Raw genomic sequence first — 8,979 nt, 5'->3', positions numbered from 1 at the left:
TCTGTTTTTGACAGATTCTATTTCTTTGCGTTCTGTGCTTGTTTTGATGGCTCTATGGTTTTCTTTGATGAGTTTTCGCCATAGAAAAGTTGGAATATAGTAGACATAGTGCAAGAAAAAAATATATGAATTGGTTTGATACAGTACTTATAGTAGTGATTTATCTTCTCATACTAACGGATCTCACAAAGGTTTTGTTGAGTTTTGTGTGATTGATGTTTTCAAGTTTTGGGTTATCTTACGATGGATGAAGGAATGAGTTGTAAGAAGAGCCTAAGCTTGGGGATGCCCCGGCATCCCAAGCTATTATCCAAAAGAGAGCAAGCAACTAAGCTTGGGGATGCCCGAGTGGCATCCCCTCTTTCTTCTAATGGCCATCGATATTTTACTCGAAGCTATATTTTTATTCGTCACATACTATGTGTTTTGCTTGGAGCGTCCTGTATGATATGAGACTTTGCTTTTTTTAATTTGTGTTTTAAATCTTGATTCTTTGTTGGACACACCTATTTGAGAGAGCCAAAATTATGTCATGACTTGTTAGAATTGCTCTCTATGCTTCACTTAATTTTTTTATGAGCTATGGACTTGCTCTAGTGCTTCACTTATATCTTTTTGAGCACGGTGTGCTTTAGTATTTTTGAAGAAATGCTCTCTTGCTTCACTTAGATTTATTTGAGAGTTAGTAAAATTTTCAAGAATTCTCTCTTGCTTCACTTAAATTTATTTGAGAGAAAGAAATATTATGCTCATGATCTTCACTTATATTTGTTTGACCTTATCAAAAGCAACATATGAAAATTAGTCCCAAAGTGATAGATATCCAAGAAGGATATAATAAAAACTTTCATGAAGATCATTGGACAAAATAAACTTGATTCTTAGTAATAGTTTTGAGATATGATGATGTGATATGTGAGTTATGTTGATGAGTAGTTATGCTTTAGTAAGAATATTGGTGTTAAGGTTTGTGATTCCCTATGCAAGCAGGAAAGTCAAAAATTGTGCAATGAAATTATGTCCTACTTGGGGTGCTTAATGCTTGCTTGCTTATGAGATTATTCGTTTCTTGGTTGGTCGCTTCTCAATCTTTTGCTAGCCTTCATTTTGCACTAAGTATGATCAGTTCTTGTGCATCCAAAAACCTTTAAACCAGTTTTGCCACATGAGTCCACTATATCTACCTATATGCGGTATTATTTTTCCATTCTAAGAAAATTTGTATGTGCCAACTCTAATGTTCAAAATAAATTTCTTTTTTGTGTGCTTGTTTCGCTCGCAGAATGGTGAGGGGTGGCTAATATTTTCCATGCTAGATGTGTTATTCTCATGTTGAGTGTTTATTCACTTCTCATTGCATGAGAGTAAGGCAAAGGTATTAGGGATGTCCAGTCCCGAAATGAAAATGAATTTACTTTATTTTGTCAAATAATAAATTCCTTGGAAAGTGTTGGTATGGAGGGCAACCGTGCATACGGCTAGCCATGGAAAGTGAAAGTATGGTTGAAAAAGGAATAAACTTTATTTTCTGTTTGGGAACCGCGTATGATATATCTAGCATGGAAAGTGTTGGGAACTCTAAGTCGTTTTTGTTGGTGGGAAGGATACACCTCCTAAAATGTTTTTATCTCTAAGTTTTTCGCTTTGAGCTTTGGCACCTCTACAAATATCTACTTTCCTCTGCAAAGGGCCTTTCTTTTACTTTATGAAATTTCTATTTTGAATTTGAGTCTCCATCTTCTCTTATGAAAGCACCAACTAGGAGGCACTATGATCGTACTTGAGCATTGGGTGTAGTTAATATGCGAGTGTGTTTCATGAATGGATCAATGATTGAGCATGATGGGCTAGGGATAGCTTATATTAGCGTTGATATTTCGAAAGACATAGTTGCTTGTTGATATGCTTGAGTATTTAAGTTATCATGTCAAAATTAGACTCTTGCTTTGAACAATATAAAAGTCCAAATGTCCATGCTATAAAGAAAAGAATATGATATGACATGTTAGGCAACATTCCACATAAAAAAGTTAGTTTTTATCACTTACCTACTCGAGGACGAGTAGGAGTTAAGCTTGGGGATGCTGATACATCTCCAACGTATCTATAATTTTTGATTGTTCCATGTTGTTATTCTTGGATGTTTTATAATCATTTTATATCATTTTTGGTACTAACCTATTGACATAGTGCCAAGTGCCAGTTGCTGTTTTTTTGCATGTTTTTAACTCGTAGAAAATCAATACCAAATGGAGTCCAAATGCAGCGAAACATTACAGAGATTTTTTAGGGACCAAAAGACACCTAATGGGCCAAGGCAGCGCCTGGGGAGTGCTTCGAGGAGAGCACAACCCACCAGGGCGCGCCAGGCCTCCTAGCGTGCCCTGGTGGGTTGTGCCCACCTCGGGTGTCCCCCGGACCGCCTCTTTACTCTATAAATACCCCAATATTCCAGAAACCCTAGGGGAGTCGATGAAAATCAATTCCAGCCGCCATAGAGTCCAGAACCACCAGATCCAATCTAGACACCATCACAGATGGGGTTCACCACCTCCATTGGTGCCTCTCCAATGATGTGTGAGTAGTTCTTTGTAGACCTTCGGGTCCGTAGTTAGTAGCTAGATGGATTCCTCTCTCTCATTTGATTCTCAATACAATGGTCTCTTGGAGATCCATATGATGTAACTCTTTTTGCGGTGTGTTTGTTGGGATCGGATGAACATTGAGTGTATGATCAAATCTATCTTTTTAGATCCATGAAAGTATTTGAGTTTCTTTGATCTCTTTTATGCATGATTGCTTATAACCTCGTATTTATTCTCCGATATTTGTGTTTTGTTTGGCCAACTTGATCTATTTATCTTGCAATGGGAAGAGGTGCTTTGTAGTGGGTTCGATCTTACAGTGCTTGATCCCAGTGATAGAAGGGGAACCGATCGACATGTATGTATCATTGCTACTAAGGATAAAATGATGGGGTCTATCTCTACATAGATAGATCTTGTCTACATCATGTCATCGTTCTTATTGCATTACTCCGTTTCTCCATGAACTTAATACACTAGATGCATGCTGGATAGCCGTCGATGTGTGGAGTAATAGTAGTAGATGGAGGTAGGAGTCGGTCTACTAATCTTGGACGTGATGCCTATATAATGATCATTGCCTGGATATCGTCATGAATATTTGAAGTTCTATCAATTTCCCAATAGTAATTTGTTTACCCACCGTTTGGTATTTTTCTCGAGAGAAGCCACTAGTGAAACCTATGATCCCCGGGTCTCTTTCTCATATTATTTGCCTTCGCGATCTATTTTATTTGCCTTTTATTTCCAGATCTACTAAACCAAAAATACCTTGCTGCAATTTATTTTATTTGGCATTCGATCTATCAATATTTACAACTTTCTCCCATCCACGTGCCAATTTCTGGCGCCGTTACTCGAAAGGGATTGACAACCCCTTTTACACGTCGGGTTGCGAGTATTTGTTATTTGTGTGCAAGTGTTGTTTACGTTGTGTTGCATGGTTCTCCTAATGGTTCCATAACATTGGTTTTACATCTGAGGGAAATACCTACCGCCGATGTGCTGCATCATCCCTTCCTCTTTGGGGAAATACCGACGTAGCTTCAAGAGACATCAACCACCCGTGCCCCCAATAAGGCTCGGGGGCTACTGGGCTTCAGACTTATCATTTATAAATATTAAAGGGGCACATCGATCCCCTGATCTAGTGTTGCCACCCGACCAGTGGCTCGGGGGCTACTGCATTGCCTATTCAATGCAGAAAAATCAAAGTGCTTAGTGTTCGGCTTGACCGAACTATGGGAAAATGCATCTTCGGATAACAATAGGAACAATCTAGGACCTATCCGACATCAAGCTAATATATTATGGCGACTTCTCGAGACCCTCTCTCAAGGGCCCGTCCGCCGATCACTATCTCCTCTAATGTGCATCTCGGATTTTAGGCCGACAGACACACCTTGAGGGCTACTGGCTATACATCTCGTCAGCAAACAAATTGCACCAATCGGAGAAAAAAATCCGTAAACAATCAGCCCACGGGCGAGGTGGTGCACCACCTCGCATGCAGTTCGGCATAAAGCTCGAATACAAATGATTGGCTCCATAGAGGGAATTTTCGGCATTAAAGCTCGACTAAACTCCTTTGAGTTTTTCGAGCCAAGGTGATCTATGACACCTCGGATATAGTCTGGCATTGGACTTCGGATATAGTCCGGTGTTGGAGCTCGTATATAGTCCGGCGTTGGAGCTCGGATGCAGTCCAGCGTTGGAGCTCGGATGCAAGAGCACACCACCACACGGGAACAACTTCAAACCCGAGGTGTGGCATAAAAAATAACAAGGCATTGATAATGGCCGGAAACATAAAGGTCTCCTCGGATGCCCGACGTGTGCATTATTCGGATTCAGCTCGGCGATCCTCAATCAAAGATGGGAAAGATTTGTTGAACCAGTTTTCAAGACTGGCATCCGAAGATGAAGAACAGTTCCAAAGAACCGAGGAGTGTCTCCAACTTGAAGGCTGGTTCAGGGGGCTACTGACGGTGTCATGGACTAGGGGGTACTCACCACGTCATCTCCCGGCCAGTTGGATCAGGCCGAGGACCCCCATGGCGGTTCATTCATGGGCTACTTTGGGCAGCCCATGCCACATACAAGGATGTTTCCACAAGACTTGGCGCACAAGACGAGGAGTCTCCTAAACCCTAGGCCTCTGGTACATTATATAAACCAAGGCCACGCTAGTCAATAGATGATCTCATATTCATTAGATCAATATCGTGGTAAATGCATGTACTCTGTACTATCCCCCATATGAATACAATCAAAAGCAGGGCGTAGGGTATTATCTCTTTGAGAGAGCTCAAACCTAGGTAAAATCCTGTGTCCTTGTTACCATCGCTCCAAGACGCCTAGCTTAGGACCCCTACTACGAGATATGCCGGATTTAACAATGATAGCGCGCGAAGGTCTGGCTTGAACTTGCCAGGCCAAACGACGCAGCGCAGCTCACGGGTGAAGGCACGGCAGCGCGCTGCACTCACGGGCACGACCCGCGCAAGGGGAGCCTGGTCCTAACGCCCAAGCGCCGCAGCCCCCGGAGCTGCCCTTTCTTGGTGCTGGCATGGCAGCGCGGGGAGAGCATGCACGTCGTACTGTGGCTGCTGCATGACTCGGCAGCTGACCTCGTCGTGTGCCGGTGCCGGCGTTCCGCGAGGTAGGTCGCGCGTCGCGCCTGGGCTCGATATTGGTATTTGATAACCCACAAGTATAGGGGATCGTTAATAGCCTTTTCGATAAATAAGAGTGTCGAACCCAACGAGGAGCTAAAGGTAGAACAAATATTCCCTCGTGTTCTATCGACCACCGATACAACTCTACGCACACTTGACGTTTGTTATACCTAAAAAAAGTATGAAACTATTTGGTAGGTGAAAGGATAAGTTTGCAAGTATAAAACTAGAAGTACTTTGCAAGAATAAAACTATGAGTAAAATGTAAGAAAATAAAAGTAGATAGCTTTTGTCAACAAGAAAGTCATTTGTCCCTAGGTGATCGATAACTAAACCGATGATCATTTTTGCAATTTTATATGAGGGAGAGGCATGAGCTAACATACTTTCTCTACTTGGACCATATGCACTTATGATTGGAACTCCAGCAAGCATCCACAACTACTAAAGATCATTAAGGTCATAAAACCCAACCATAGCATTAAGTATCCAGTCCTCTTTATCCCATACGCAATGAACCCCAAACTCGGGTATGTGCTTCTGCCACTCATGCCACCCACGTAAGCGAACCATTAATGTATTGCAACACCCTACAACGGGGATCCCCCATGTTTGCGTGACACAGAGGCACCATAGGACAACACCAAAATAAAATATACAACTCAAACCAATCACGATCATCTATCAACCCACAGGACAAAACGGATCAACTCAAACATCATAAGATAGCAATAGATCATTGGGAAATAATATATAGCTTTGAGCACAATGTTTAAGTAGAGATTACAGCAGGGAGAAGAGGCACTACACCGCTGCATAGAGGGGGATTAAGTTGGTGTTGACGGTAGCAAGATTGTTGATGTAGATCGCCGTCACGATCCTTGCCCCGGTGGTGCTCCGGCGCCACCGGGGGAGAGGGGGAGAGAGCCCCCCTCTTTCGTCTTCTTCTTCCTTGGCCTCCCCCCTAGATGGGAGGAGAGTTCCTCCTCTAGTCCATGGCCTCCATGGCAGCGGAGGGGCAGGAGCCCCGCCGAGATTGGATCTCCCCTTCTATTCTCTTCTGTTTCGTGTTCCTGTTTTCTGGCCGAAAACCGTTTCCTTTATTCCCGGAGATCCGTAACTCCAATTGCGCTGAGATTTTAACATGATTTTTTCTGGGTATAAGCTTCCTTGAGCCCGAAGTAGAGCCAACCGACTTACAGGGAGGGTACAACCCACCACCACGCGCCTGGGCTGCTTGGCGCGCCAAGGTGTCTTGTGGTGGCTATGGGCCCCTGTTTGCGTTGATTCCAACTCCCAAAAATCACATATATTCCAAAATAATTCTCCTTAAATTTTTTATCGCGTTTGGACTTCGTTTGATATGGAATCCTACGAAGCAAAAAACATGCAAAAAACAGGAACTGACACTGGGCACTGGATTAATAGGTTAGTCCAATAAATCATATAAATTGTTGCCAAAAGTATGTAAAAGTTGTATAATATTGGCATGGAACAATCAAAAATTATAGGTACGACGGAGACGTATCAGCATCCCCAACTTAATTCCTGCTCGTCTTCGAGTAGGTAAATGATAAAAAAGATATTTTTGATGTGTAATGCTACCTAGCATAATCTTGATCATATACCTAATCATGGCATGAATATTAAGACACGAGTGATTCACAGTAATAGTCTATAATTTGGCATAAAGACATCAATACTGATGCATCCCAACAAACAACCATGTCTTTCAAAATATGAACGCTAAAGAAAGCTATCCTTACAAAATCATATAGTCTTGTCATGCTCTGCCTTCTTAACACAAAGTATTTATCATGCACAACCCCAATGACAAGCCGAGCAATTGGTTCATACTTTTTAACGCGCTTCAGCTTTTTCAACCCTCATGCAATACATGAGCGCAAGCCATGGATATAGCACTACGGGTGGAATAGAGTATGATGACAGGGGTAAACATAAAGAAGACAAAAAAGTAAGAAAGTCTCACATCGATGGGGCTATCCAACAGGCTATGGAGATGCCCATCAATTTATATCAATGCGAGGAGTAGGGATTGCCATGCAACGAATGCACTAAGAGCTGTAAGTGTATGAAAGCTCAACATAAAAACTAAATGGGTGTGCATCTAACTCTATAATGAAAAATTCCCACTAGTATATGAAAGTGAAAACATAAGAGACTCTCTATATGAAAAACATGGTGCTACGTTGAAGCAAGTGTGGAATTAGCATGCCCCTTCTCTTCCTTCTTTCTTTCATTATTTCTTTTTTTCTTTTTTCTTTGTTTTTCTTTTGGTCTGGAGTCTCATCCCGACTTGTGGGGGAATCATAGTCTCCATCATCCATTCCTCACTGGGACAATGCTCTAATAATGAAAATTGATGATCATCACACTTCTATTTACTTACAACTCAATACCGATAACAAAATATGACTCTATGTGAATGCCTCTGGCAATGTACCAGGATGTGCAATGATCTAGCGTAACAACGATATCAAAAAACGGACAAGCCATGGAAATATCATGCTAGATTAATTACAATCATGTAAAGCAATATGACAATGAATGCTCAAGTCATCAAAAATAGAAGCGATGGAAGTTGCATGGCAATATATCTCGAAATGGCTATGGAATGGCCATAATAGGTAGGTAAGGTGGCTGTTTTGAGGAAGATATAATAAGGCTTATGTGTGATAGAGCATATCATATCACGGGGTTTGGATGCACCGACGAAGTTTGCACCGACTCTCGAGGTGAGAAAGGACAATGCACGGTACCGTAGAGGATAGCAAATTGTGGAAAGGTAAGATGTGACGCCCCCGATTTGACCGTACACTAATCATGCACGCAAATGTGTATGATCAAGATCGAGGACTCACGGGAAGATATCACAACACAACTCTACAAATAAAATAAGTCATACAAGCATCATATTACAAGCCAGGGGCCTCGAGGGCTCGAATACAAGAGCTCGATCATAGACGAGTCAGCAGAAGCAACAATATCTGAGTACAGACATAAGTTAAACAAGTTTGCCTTAAGAAGGCTAGCACAAACTGGGATACAGATCGAAAGAGGCGCAGGCCTCCTGCCTGGGATCCTCCTAACTACTCCTGGTCATCGTCAGCGGGCATCACGTAGTAGTGGGCCCCTCCGGTGTAGTAGGAGTCGTCGTCGACGGTGGCGTCTGGATCCTGGGCTCCAACATCTGGTTGCGACAACCAGGTAGAAGGGATAGGGGGAAAAAGAGGGAGAAAGCAACCGTGAGTACTCATCCAAAGTACTCGCAAGCAAGGAGCTACACTACATATGCATGGGTACATGTGTAAAGGCCATATTGGTGGACTGAACTGCAGAAAGCCAGAATAAGAGGGGGATAGCTAATCCTTTCGAAGACTACGCTTCTGGCAGCCTCCGTCTTGCAGCATGTAGAAGAGAGTAGCCTGAAGACCTCCAAGTAGCATCGCATAGCATAACCCTAACCGATGATCCTCCCCTCGTCGCCCTGTGAGAGAGCAACCACCGGTTGTATCTGGCACTTGGAAGGGTGTGTTTATTAAGTATCCGGTTCTAGTTGTCATAAGGTCAAGGTACAACTCCAAATTGTCCTGTTACCGAAGATCACAGCTATTCGAATAGATTAACTTCCTTGCAGGGGTGCACCACATACCCCAACACGCTTGATCCCATTTGGCCAGACACACTTTCCGGGG

The sequence above is a fragment of the Triticum urartu genome, chromosome 3A (assembly GCF_056163025.1).
Source record: "Triticum urartu cultivar PI428250 chromosome 3A, HENAU_Tu73, whole genome shotgun sequence".
NCBI classification, from domain to species: domain Eukaryota; kingdom Viridiplantae; phylum Streptophyta; class Magnoliopsida; order Poales; family Poaceae; genus Triticum; species Triticum urartu.
Note: the sequence above shows the minus strand (reverse complement) of the source record.